This window comes from Cnephaeus nilssonii (assembly GCF_951640355.1).
Source record: "Cnephaeus nilssonii genome assembly, chromosome: 1".
In the NCBI taxonomy this organism is placed as follows: Eukaryota; Metazoa; Chordata; class Mammalia; order Chiroptera; family Vespertilionidae; genus Cnephaeus; species Cnephaeus nilssonii.
Window position 1 is genome coordinate 70,348,884 of NC_137072.1, and position 13,527 is coordinate 70,362,410.

A 13,527-nucleotide genomic window follows, 5' to 3' on the forward strand; every position below is an offset into this window, starting at 1 on the left:
CACGCTCCACCCCGCCGCACCCCGGGGTCTCCGGCGCCCGCGTGTGGGGGACCGAGGCGAGGGAAGGGAGAGGACCAGGTCCTTGATTTCATTGTGTTTTAGCCTGTTGGGAAGGCGTTTTCATCTTCCCACTGAAACTTATCTGTAAGCTGGGCCGGGTCTATTTTGCTCACTACCTTTTCAAAAAATGTTTCTTGAAGGAAAGGAAAGAAGAAGGCAGCTGGAGAGAGAGCCTGGACGGAGAGGGGAAGGAATAGACCGACGTCTCCTGGTGAGAAGGCCTTTTAGCACGAAATGCTTTCCAGGGGCCTTGGGACTGCCTGGGCATCGCAGCCTCTGCCACCGTGGGCTGCGCACGGCTGTGAGTCACCAGCCGCTTTCCAGAGTCCATTCCCGCGTGTGTTACTTGATTCTTTTGCCTTGACCCACTTCCAGCAGGGCAGCTACCCTCTCAGCTGGCCCTGGTAGGCAGATGCCCATGTATATATATGCCCATGTATATATGCAGGAGTATCCTTGGGTTTTGCTCATTTCTCTTGCTTACTTCTGGAGCGCTTCTGATTTAAATGTTAAGCATTGCTTCCAGAGAAAATAGCAGCAAAGCATTCTCCTGTCTCAAAATTATGGCAGTCGTTACATCGTGTCTGTTCTGAGAGAATATGTTTGTAGTCATTTCAGGATGTCTTCTGCTTTTCAGACTCTTTGGCAGTAAATTGGTTCCACCTTTGGGAAGCCATCAGCCATCTGGATAGTATGAAAGGTGTCCTGAGTGGTATTCGTTCCAGTAGCTTCACCTGCGAGTGTTTAGCTGCCTTTTCTGCACACAATGGAGGGGCCTGGAGTCCCACTGCCTGGCTTAGGTGAATCCTCGCTCTGCCACTTATTAATGATGCACTCCTGGGCACGGTTACTTAAAGGTTTATAAGCTTCATTGATTTCTTACTCTGAAAGTGGGAGAAATAATAGTTATTGGGGGATTCAATGAGATAATAAATGGAAAGCACTTAAAACAGTGCTGGCAATACAGAATCCCTCAATAACTGCCAAGTACTGTTATTACCTCAGCTGTGAACTGGGGATATTTGGTGTATTTGCCAGGTCTACTTCATAGAGTTGTAGGAGTCCGTTAATGGAGAAAGTTACAAATGTAATCATTGTAAGGAGCCAATGACTTGTTTTTATTGTTCGATAATATCTTTGATACAGTTTGATTGATTGCAAATTCAAGCTTCATTACTTTGAGGAAGTAGGATTTCTCCAAAAGACTGAGGATAAAGATCATCTCCATCTTGCTCCTAGTACCGTGCCTGGCACACAGTCGGTACTCATTCAGCAACTAGTGTGTGTTATGACCATGCTAGGCACTGGGGATGCTAGGCAATGGAGAATTAACAGACTTAGTTCTTGTCATCTTGGTACTTAGTTTCTAGTGTTTGTTGCATGAATTAAGAAGAGCGCACCTATTTTCATGAATTTTGCATTCTCACAGGATATTTGCTATGTGTAGTAATTTTGTCTCCATATCTGGCAGGAGACAACTAACATTTTTATTTCACCACATTCCATACCTTAATTATAGTTATTAGCCAGGAAATCTCTCTCTCTCTCTCTCTCTCTCTCTCTCTCTCTCTCTCTCCCTCTCTCCCTCTCTCCCCCTCACTCCCTCTCTCTCTCTCTTACAACACAAAGGTAAAATGTGTTGCATATAATCTAATGAGTAGATATTATTTAACAATGAGGATGATGATGTTCAGGTATTTTTCTAGCATTATTGCCAGGTAGTGTGACCATTTCATTTCCAAATAAGATTACTTAAATACCTATAACAGGATTGCCCAAGCTATTACTGCATCTTTCTCATGAAAGAATTAATTACTCTCTGTAGCATTATAAAACATACTCAGCAATACTTAGTTATCAGTACTTTCCAGAAAAAGAAGCATTTGAACAACAAAAGCAACAGGAGGTTAAACTGAGACATTATAAAGTGGTCCTGCCTTGGCAGAGCCCTTGGAATCCTCCCTGCAGGACTATCTTGAGCCTAGACAATCTTACCCTCAGCCTAGTTCTTACAGAATTTCTACTGATGAATTCAAAATGGGCATGAACTTGCCAAGAAAAATAACAAAATCTATGAGGAAACAAGACACAATGACTAAGAGTCAGTAGAAACAATAAAAGACAAAATCAGATTGTAGAAACTTTATGTATTGGAATGTTCAGATGTAGAATATAAATACATGTGATTAGTTATGTATAAGCATATATGTTTATATACATAAAGTAAGCATGCTTAATATGTTTAGGAAATAATAGAGGGAATTGAAAATATGAGCAAAGTGTAAGAAGCAATTTTTAAAGATATATTTGAAAAAGAACTACATAGAACTTATAGAAATGAAAAATATCGTTGCAATTAAACTCTGTGGGCTGGTTTACAATAGATTAGATCAGCTCAAGAGAAAATTAATAAACACAGATAGCTCTGAATTAATGCCTGGAGTACAGCAAAATAAGTAAAGAAATAGAAAATATGAAAGATTTGGATGAAAGAGTAAGAAAGTTTAATATACTTCTAATCAGATTTCCATAAGAAGATGGTAGAAAGAATGGGAAAGAGGCAGTATTTAAAAATATAATGGCTAAGAATTTTCCAGACTTGATTAAAGATACAAATCCTCAGTATCAGGAAGAACAACTGACCTCAAATAAGATAAATAAGAATAAAATCTCATATAGCATTTCACCATGAATACAAAAGACAAAAAGCTGACATCAGAAGTAGCCAAATAGAAAAGATAGATTACTTACAAAGGAACAAGTAAGTAGACTAAAGCTAACTTCTAAAGCAGTGATAGAAGCCAAAGACAGTAAAATAATCCAGCTTTGAGTGAAAAATAACTATCAATTTAGAATTGTATATTTAGCATAACTATCTTTCAATAACAAGGCTCAAAAACACTTTGGCAGAATTTTATCAACAACAGACCAAAACTAGACAAAATTCTAAAGGTTGTACTTCAGGTGAAAGGGAGAAAATGACTATTATAAAATACAATAGAATGTTGAAAAAAATATTCTTTTAAAAAGTGGATTGTATAAATTAATAATAATGTCTACTTAGTGGAGATTAACAAAAAATATTTTTCTGGAATACTGGATTTTTTATTTAACTGGGAGGATGATAAATATATTGATTAGAGAAGTATAAAGGAAGATGTATCAGACATATATTAACCAAAAGAAAACTGATATAGTTATATTAATATTAGACAGAATAGAATTGAAGGGAAAAAAGATAATTAGAGATATATAGAGATTACTAAAGATTATTATGCATAATGGTAAGAAGTTCACTTCACACACACACATGTATACACACTAGACAGAGATATACAATTATAAATTTATATCTAATAACATGGGTTAAAATATAAAAAGAAAAATTGATAGACCTATATAAAAATTGATTAATACATTCTAATAGTAAGATTTTAATACAACTCTCAGTAATATATCAAAAGGACCCAAAAAATTAGTGAGGACCAAGGATTCAAAGCTTGATATAATGGATATATGTAGAACTTTGCATCCAACAATTACAGAAAACACATTCTTTTCAAGAACATTTAGAAAATTATATTTGCAAGTTCATAAAGCAAGTTGCAACATATCTCAACTGGTATCATTTAACTCACACACACTGATAACAATGTGTATACATAAAAGCATTTATTTGAAAATAAAACAAAACACAAATAACTTATAGGTGAGGAAGATAACAAAATGGAAATTTAAAAATAAATGTAAAAATATCAAAAATTGTAGGATGCAGCTAAAATGATACTTAGAGTGAAATGACCTTAACTTATTAAACTAAAAAAAGAGGAAAGGTTAAGACCTAAATAAATGGAAAGACATCCTATGTTCATGGATTAGAAGACTTAATATTAAGATGACAATATTACCCAAAGTGATATACTAACTTAACCAGTCAGCACATCAGATATTCGGAAACAACCCATTTAAAAAATAGGCGAAAGACTTGAATAAACATTTCTCCAAAGGAGATATTCAAATGACTGGTGAGCACATTAAAAGATGCTCAACATCATTAGTCATTAGGGACATGCAAATCAAAATCATAGTGAGATACTGTTTCACACTAGGATGGCTATAATAAATAAACAAAACAGCAAGGATTGGTGGTGATTTGGAGAAACTGGAACCCTTGTGCATTGCTGGTGGAAATGTAAAATGGTAGAGCTGCTGTGAAAAACAGTTTGTCAGCCCTCAAAAAGCTAAACATAGACTTAACGTATGACCCAGCAACTCCACTCCTAGGTATATACCAAAATATTTAAAAACAGAGACTCAGATATTTGTTCATCAATATCAATATCAGCATCCTATCTAATAATCCTATCTAATAAAAGAGTAATATGCAAATTGACCTCACTCCAATACATAAGATGGCTGTCCCCATGTGGCCAAAGATGGTTGCTCCCATGTGGACACAAGATGGCCACCCCAAGATGGCCAGCAGGGGAGGGCAGTTGGGAAGAACCAGGCCTGCAAGGGAGGGCAGTTATGGGTGATCAGGCTAGCAGGGGAGGGCAGTTGGGGGTGACCAGGCCGGCAGAGGAGGGAAGTTTGGGGCAACCAGGGAAGGGCATTTGTGGGGGGGGGACCAAGGCCTGCAGGGGAGAACAGTTGTGGGGGGACCAGGCCTGCAGGGGAGGGCAGGTAGGGGTGACCAGGCCTGCAGGGGAAGGCAGTTAGGGGTGACCAGGCCTGCAGGGTAGGGCAGTTAGGGGCAAACAGGTTAGCAGGGGAGCAGTTAGGCATCAATCAGGCTGGCAGGGGAGTGGTTAGGGGGTGATCAGGCTGGCAGGCAGAAGTGGTTAGGGGCAATCAGGAAGGCAGGCAGGCAAGCAATTGGGAGCCAAGCAATTGGGAGCCAGCAGTCCTGGATTGTGAGAGGGGTACCAGATTGGAGAGGGTGCAGGCTGGGCTGAGGGGACCCCCCCCCCATGTGCACGAATTTCATGCACTGGGCCTCTAGTTATTTATAATAACCAAAAGTGGTAACAACCCAAGCGTCCATCAACAGACAAATGGATAAACAAAAAATATATATGTATGTAAGGGAATATTGCACAGCTATAAAAGGAATGAAATTCTGATACATGCTACAACATGAATGACTTTGAAAGCATTACATTAAGTGATGTAAGCCAAATGCAAAAGAACAAATATTATATGACTCCACTTATATGAAATATCTAGATTAGACAAATTGAGACAGAAAGTAAGTTAGAAGTGACTAGGGACTAGGGGGTGGGAGGAATTGGGAAATATTGCACAATGGATAGAGTTTACCTTAGGGATGATGAAAATTTTTGGAAACAGTGGTAATGATCGCACAACTTTATAAATGTATTAAAGCCACTGGATTATATACTTAAAATGCTATATGTTGTGTGTATTTGCCACAATTTTTTTAAAGTTACAAAAATAAAAGTTTTGAAAATTAATGAGCAACAATCCAACTTAACAAATTGGAAAAGTTGCCAAAGAACCCAAAGGAAAGCCCTGGCACCTGTGGCTGCATTCGGGGATGGGTTCTGAAGCAGAAGGCACTGGCCGGGAACTGGGGGTGAGGGAGGGAAAAGGCAGGGTATTTCTCTCTCCCTCGCTCTCCAAGGAGATGTCTATATTTCTGTCTTCTCTTTCAGTTCCCACCAGGCAGCCCCCATAGGTTCCAGCTTCCATCATTTTGAGATGTGCTTAAATTTCAGACTTAGTACTTAAAAAATGTAAAATTTCTCATTAATATTTTATGCCAATTACATGTTAAAATCATAATATTTTGATATGTTGGGTTAAATCATATATATTATTAAATTTGATTTTATCTGTTTCTTTTTATGTCTTTTTCCTTTTTAAAATATACTACTAGAAAATTTTAAATTACACATTTGGCTCACATTTGCGACCTGCGTTATTTTTCGATTGGAGAGCATAGCTTTTAGATGATCTCCATACTGCATCCCCATAACAACCTTATACCATAGACTGTTTCCAGGTCTGTTTTATTGAAACTGCTGAGCTGTAGAGACTGGAAGTGACTTCCCAGCCTTATTAAATGGAGAGGCTATAATCCAAGGGGCTGTGTGTAACAGGAGACTCAGGCTCCTGTTACAAGTAATTCCTGCAGTTTCAATGTGGTAGAGCTTTCCTGCTATTGCTAATCTCTGTTACCTCAGATCCTGTTTGATTTCAGCTCTTCTTTCCATCAGCTCTGTAACCTACTGCCTGCATTAAAGTCCCTTGGTTCTACACAGAGTGGCTTTCGTTTTCCAGGTAGGACCCTGACTGTTTCATATCTTATTTATGACCCAGCATTTCCACTGCCTGGTACAGGAATGCAGAGGAATTCTTATCCATAAGAAAATATGTATTTAGATATTTGTAGCAGCATTATTAGTAGAATTGGTGAGTTGAAGGCAATATGCATGTCCATTTCTATGGTGAACATGGGTAAAAATGGATGGAAAACTGGGCATCAGTTAGAAGCAACAGTCTAGATATATACTCAAAAACATGGTTAGACTTTTTAAGGTGAGGTGCTGATGAAGAAAGAAACAGAATGAGATTTTTGTGTAAATGAATAAGCAAGGGCCTTGCATACCCACTTGATAATGGAGTGCCATGAATTAAAAAATAAGGTTAACCCATATGCTGTACCTGAAGTTGAAAAAAAATAAAAGTTGCCAGAAAAAGCGTTATTATGTGACACTGAGACACACTGTAGATTATGAAACAACTAGAGGCCTGGTGCATGAAATTCATGCATGGGGGGGTTCAGCTCGGTCTGCAACCTCTCCAATCTGGGACATCCCTCTCGCAATCTAGGACCACTGGCTCCTAACCGCTCACCTGCCTGCTTGCCTGATCGCCCCTAACCGCTCTCCCCTGCCAGCCTGATGGCCCCTAACTGCTCTCCCCTGCTGGCCTGATCGCCCCTAACTGTCTCTGCCTTGGCCCCCGCCACTGTGGCTTTGTCCAGAAGGATGTCCAGAAGAAGTCTGGTCTAATTAGCATATTACCCTTTTATTAGTATAGATACCTGCTCCATAGCCAACCAAATTAGTTTGCAGTAATAACAAAAGCATGGGACAGATGGTGAAGCAAGGAGCCAGAGCTAGTGACAGGTAGTGGATAAAGCAGAGGTGTTTCGAAGTTCTGTGGCAATTTTACATGCTCCTAGTTGAAGAGGATTCTGGGTCCTCTGATTTTCTTGTCAGTTGCACTCAGACATGAGCTGAGATTATGATTTGTAGTCTTACAACTGCTTCATGATTTCAAAGGTCAATTATGGCCTCAAAGGCTAAGCTGCTTTCTCAAGTGGAGTTCAGATTATGGTCAATATATGCACTAAGAAATTAGAAACAAGGAGCATTTGGAGTGTCTGAGAAAGGACTTGAATTCTCACCAGTGTGATTAAACTGAAATAAGACATCCCAATTACTACCGAAACAAAGAAACCTGGATAATGGTGCATACACTGGGGTGAATCATTTAATGTCTGGCTGTTTTCATTATTTTCCTTTAAAATTCATGGGATGCCTGGTTGGGCATGGCTCAGTGGCTGAGCATTGACCTATGAGCCAGGAGGTCATGGTTTGATTCCTGGTCAAGGGCTTAATCTCCAGTGGGGGGTGTGCAGGAGGCAGCTGATCAATGATTCTCTTTCATCATTGATGTTTCTATATCTCCCTCTCCCTTACTCTCTGAAATCAATAAAAATATATTTTAAAAAAATAAAATTCGTGTGATAACTATAGGGTGACTTGAACCTGAATAGCCAACCTGACAGGTTTCTGTTGGTTTGGGACAATTCATTCAAATATTCTTTAATCTCTCTAAACCACTTCATATATGTACAAATTTCAAACTGATTATTCCACTCTGTTTCAGTGTCAGAGCTAGCATAAGAGTGCTAAGAGCATTGGCGCCAGGCGCCCGGATTTGCATCTGGCTCTAAAATTTACCAGCTGTACCACCTCAGGGAATCACCCAACCTATCTATGTCTCCATGTCCTCATCTGTAAATATGAGAAGAATAATAGCACTTACCTCATTGGATTTTGGGGGGATTAAGTGAGTTATCACATGTAAAGTGCTTAAAACAGTGCCTAGCTGGTAGTTAAGCCCCCAGGAAATATTAGGATTATAATTTAGAGGATATCTGAAATGGGGATTCTAAATCGAATCATTTGATGAATTTCAGTGATCTGTGCATCTGTGATTCTTAAACCAGCTTGGTGAAATAGCAGGACATGGTATCGGGTGGTATTATGAACATGAAAACCACTTTTTTCCCCCCTCAACAGCTGAGCCCTTAAGTGGGAATCCGTGTGGGTGCAGGTAACTAGCTTCATGATCTCGGGCAAATTATTTAATCTGAGACTCACCCAGTTTTTTTCAAATGTAAAATTGAGATACTAATACTTCTGTCACAGGATTACTGTAAAGAAAGGAAAACATTGGGAGTGCCTACCACTGTCCCTGGCATACAATAGAGGTCTCCCCCCAATGCTCCCCTTTATTTTATCAAGGATAGATGGCTTGAAAACATATTTTAACAACTATTTCCCTAAAATAAAATGTATCTAATTTAATGTTACTATTTAAAGCAGCCACAAGATAATTTTAAAGACTAACATTCCCCAAAATGAAATAATAAAGGGTCATCATCTTAAACTATTCATTTAAATTCCATCGGACCATTGTATATAAATGAAAACTATTTACACATATACACAAGAAAATGATTCAACTATTGTTTAAGTGACTTTATCACTTAGCATTTTAAAAGAAAGTTTCTAAGTTATTCCATTTGTATGTATTGAGCATTTCTTTGCGTCAACATTTTAGGGAGGCATAAAAACAATTTTTCTTATCTGAATGAGGCTCCTTGCATTTTGTAAAGGTTGATATGAGAGCCCCAGCAAGTTTTGTCCCTCCTTGTAAACCCAATTTCTATTCAGAATACTTACAAATGGAAGTAACATTCAGTGAACACATATATAATGCCAGGTACTTTATATGCTTCTTCTCATTTAATCCTTACAACATCTCCATGAGGTAAGTACTATTATTATTTTCACTTGATAGATGAAGAAATGAGGATACAGAGAGGTTAAGTAATTTGCTTAAGGTCACACAGCTACTAAGTGATGGAAGCAGGATTCAAACACAAAGAGACTTGAGTCCACTGACAGTGTTGAACTTTTTATGTGAGCCCTGTGCTCCCAGAAAGCAGTTGAGAAATCTTCCCACCTTTTTGTGTTCCAGCTAAGCCACAAAGGACCATCTGCCTGTCAGAGATAAGGCCTGGCTTTGCCCTTCCTCATGACTCTTGCATACCTGCCTCTACGAAACCCTAGGTCCTCATTTTTGTTTTGAGATGTTCATTCCTTCCCAATGAGCATTTTTCCCGATGCAGTAACCTGAATAAAATCATCCACTTAATGGCCTGGTGTGTTTTGTCTTCAGACTATAAACTTACTAAGGACAAAGTCACATCCTTTAGAAAATGAAATCCAATTTAGATTTTACTGGATTTCGGTTGTCAGGTGCCTATTTTGGTAGAATGGTCCACATGCATTTCATCCAGTCTCTCATAATCACTTCATGTGAAAGAGAAGCTGAGGGGGTAGTTTGCTTTAGGAGCAAATAGCCCTGCCTGCCTGCCTCCTTCGCTTTTTATTGTAACAACAGCTTGAACTAAACTTAACCTCTAGATACAATCAGCAGGGTAAGTATCCTTGAGAAAGTACATGCTTCTACAAGGTCGGGTCTTTAAAGACTAAACCTAGAGATTCTAGCAAAACACCCAGAGAATCGGACTTGTTTGGAAAAGTCAAGGTAGGGGCTGCTGGCTTGGGCAAGGTCCCCTTAGAGGCCCCTGACCTTTCAGAGAATCCTCCTTACAGACATTCCAACCAAGTCCCGTGCTTCCCCACAATTTCAGACATTTCTACCAACAGGGAGGGAAGGCAGATACCTGAGCAGATGTGAGGTTAAGTCAGTTCAGAGGAAAATAAGACTGTTAAAGCCGATGGCTGTTGCTGAAGGAGGGAGCCAAAACAGATTTGAGGTTTTCAAAACACAACTCCTTTCACCAAATCAATCAATCTTTCTCTCCCTCCCTCCCTCTCTCTTTTAAAACTTCAGCAAATACAAAGGTTCTCAATAGACAGCTTTAGCCAAATTCAACCAGCATTTGTATCTTCTGTGTCTCTCTGTATTGCTTCCTGGGGTAAAGAAATAAGCAAAACCCATGTCTTGCTCTCGTCGAGTTCACACAGAAGTAGAGCTCACTTCTAGGTGTATTCCACCCCAAAGCGCTCTTGAAAGCACACTGGATGAGGACAGCTACATATGGAGCACTCTAGAACAGTACTTCCTAGTACAGGGATGACCTAAAAAGTCTCATCCCTCTTGAACTAGAATCCCTAAATTCCTCCCACCTCAGTCAATGGTTTGATATTCAACTTTCAGCAAACAATAAGAACCTACTATGTTCCAGGAACTCCTCCAGACAACTGCAGAAATAATCTCATGGGTGAAACTTTCTGCGCCTTGGTTTCTCCATTTGCACCCAGTGTCAAGAGTAAGGTGCACATGCAGCACAATAAAGGCTCTGTATCCTCTTCTGCAGGACACTCACTTTCAATTTCCACAAAGCACATCTCGAGGACACACAGCAAAGATCTTCCTCTCATCTGTGTAAGTAATAGTACCACCATATCTGGTACCCTCAGTATCCAAGAGTTTACATTCATCCATTCTTTCCTCAGGATCCAGAGAAAAACTTTCTTTTTCTTCTCATATTACACTAGGTGGTAAACAAAGCAAATTATTTTTACAGTGTCCTTAGGGGCAATTAAAAAAAAACCAACACCTTCTTAGTGAAAATGAATTCGAGAAATCTCTAGAAGAGGGGAATAAATATTGGTAAGGTCATTCATTGGAGTACTTACGTCATCAACAGTAATTATCTAGATTTCTGTTTCTCCTGTGTTACAAAAACCATTTGCCCATTTACAGACACATATCATTTCTTAGCAAGGCCTTTAGCTTCCTTCACTTAGCGTTTATACAGTCCTGATTATTGTTGTCATGCTTTGAAGTCTTATTTACATTAGCAATGAGTTATTTCTATCAGAAGCTCTGCCTGCTTAAGAGGCAGTTACTGATCAGAAACAGTTGAGACGGACAGAAGGCAGACATGGGGCAGGCACATCTCAGGTATCCCGGGGTCTGGCTGGTTCTCTCCCCTCCGCCCTGCCCAGACTGACCCGTCGGCTTCCTCCAAACCCACTTGCCATTCCTGCCCTTGAACTCCACTCCTGCCTCTAAAACTATTTAGTCCAATTAGCCTCTTGGAAGGGTGGGTACAGCTTCACTGGGTACTGGGGGCAGGTGAGTGCTCATCATAAGGGTAAATGCAAGAGGAAAAAAAAAGAATTTTCCCTGGTTTAGTAACAGGAAGAGACTCCCCCTCCTCTGCTTTTCGTTAGAAAGCTTGTAAATGTAAATTCTCTCTCTGTCCCTTTGAAATGTATGTAAATCTCTTTCAAAGCTAAGTGAGTCCCTTGCCATCTTCACGATCCCGGAATGTCTTTCTCAAGGAGTTGGAGCCATCTCTTTAGATGTAGTCATCAAGAAAGATAACATGCCTGTACCTCGCTTTCTGTGGGAGGGTGGGAGCAGCTGTCTGGCTCCAAGTTGTAAAAATATCTCTCTCTTGTCCTAAAGATACAGAAAGTTTTCTTTTTCCGATGGATCATTGCCGACACAGATGGCCACCCAATTACCAAGCAAATAGAGGATGAACTATGTGTGACAAATGGTGCTGTCAAGCACTCTCACGTGAGAGCCCGTTATTATTCATTTTGAGAGCATGTATGGAATAGGCTGTGTCTGCCTGGATACATAAACGGGTGAGACTTTTTTCTGTCTTTGCCATCTCTTTAGCAGATTGCCTGTGGTGCTGGTTTAATGCATATTCAATAATAAAACTGTTTCCTTTCTCTTTTGTGGAGAGGTTTCCAGGTTGGCAGGAGATTTTATTTTTAATTGCATTTCCTCAACACCATCAGAATCTGGGAAGACAGGACATGACGGAGTTAATGCCAGTTATCCCAAGGTCAAGCCTGAATGTTCCAGGACACACTGCTCACCAGTGGTCCAGAGAGACGCTGGGAGTGGGGGGTAGGCCAGGGACACTGTTAAAGTGCAGGTGCATGTGGGCTGAGAGTGAGAGTGGAAAGGGCAAATACCAGTTCTGAGGTCCATTGGAGGAGGGTTAGGAATCAAGGTCATGACCCAGCCTTGAAGGGTTATGATCTAGCTTGCTGTGTTTCCCACATGTTAGGATGCACATGGATCACGGGAAGTTCTGCAAATGTTGGTTCCTCTGGTCCAGGGTGGGCCTGAGCTTCTGTTTCTAACAAGCTCTTCCAGGCGGTTCTGATGCTGCCTGTCCTGGCATCACACTTCGGTAGCAAGAGACTAGAGCAGTGATTTTCAACCTGTGCATCTCACGGCACACATACACTAATTACCAAAATTCTGTGGCACACCAAAAAAGTTACGTTTTTTGCCAATAGGTATAATTTTGATTCATTCTCACTAGATGCCTATTGAGTTGGCTCTTGTTTTTTGTTTGTTTGTTTGTTTGTTTGTTTGTTTGTTTGTTTTTACAATCTAAGGGAATAGATGTCAGTGCCCCTGACTAAATAGTCAGGTAGTGCATGTTTTAAAAATTCTTGCGGCCCGGCCAGTTGTGGCTCAGTGATTGAGCGTTGATCTATGAACCAGAAGGTAACAGTTCAATTCCCAGTCAGGGCACGTGCCCGGATTGCGGGCTTGATCCCAGGTGTGGGTTGTGCAGGAGGCAGCCGATCAATGATTCTCTCTCATCATTGATGTTTCTCTCTCTCTCTCTCTCTCTCTCTCTCTCTCTCTTTCTCTCTTCCTCTCTGAAATCAATAAAAATATATTTAAAAAAATTATTGCAGCACACCCGTTGAAAATCGCTGGAGCAGAGGAAGAGTGTGTGTAGGGGGGTCAAGGCAGGGAGGAAAATGAAGCAGGAAACAGGCCCACGCTGGGAATGGGAAGCCAGCTGAGAGGCCAGCGGAGAACACTGAAGGCCCGAGGGCAATCAGAAGTTATGCCGAGGCCTCCACGGAGGACTGGAGCACTGGAACTACCAGGACACTTTCTGCTCTGAGCCTGGACCGACGATACTAATTCTGGATTACCCAGGATTCTGCTGTCTTCTAACAGGAGTCGGCCTGCTTCTGATTAATTCCGCTCAAAATTAGATGTTTGGCAAAATATAAACAGGAGGTGTTATGTTACCAAGACACCTCCAGGATGCAAATGACTGAAAACTCACTATAAATGTACCAAGAAGAAAACAGCTTTCTTTACTGAACCCTTTAT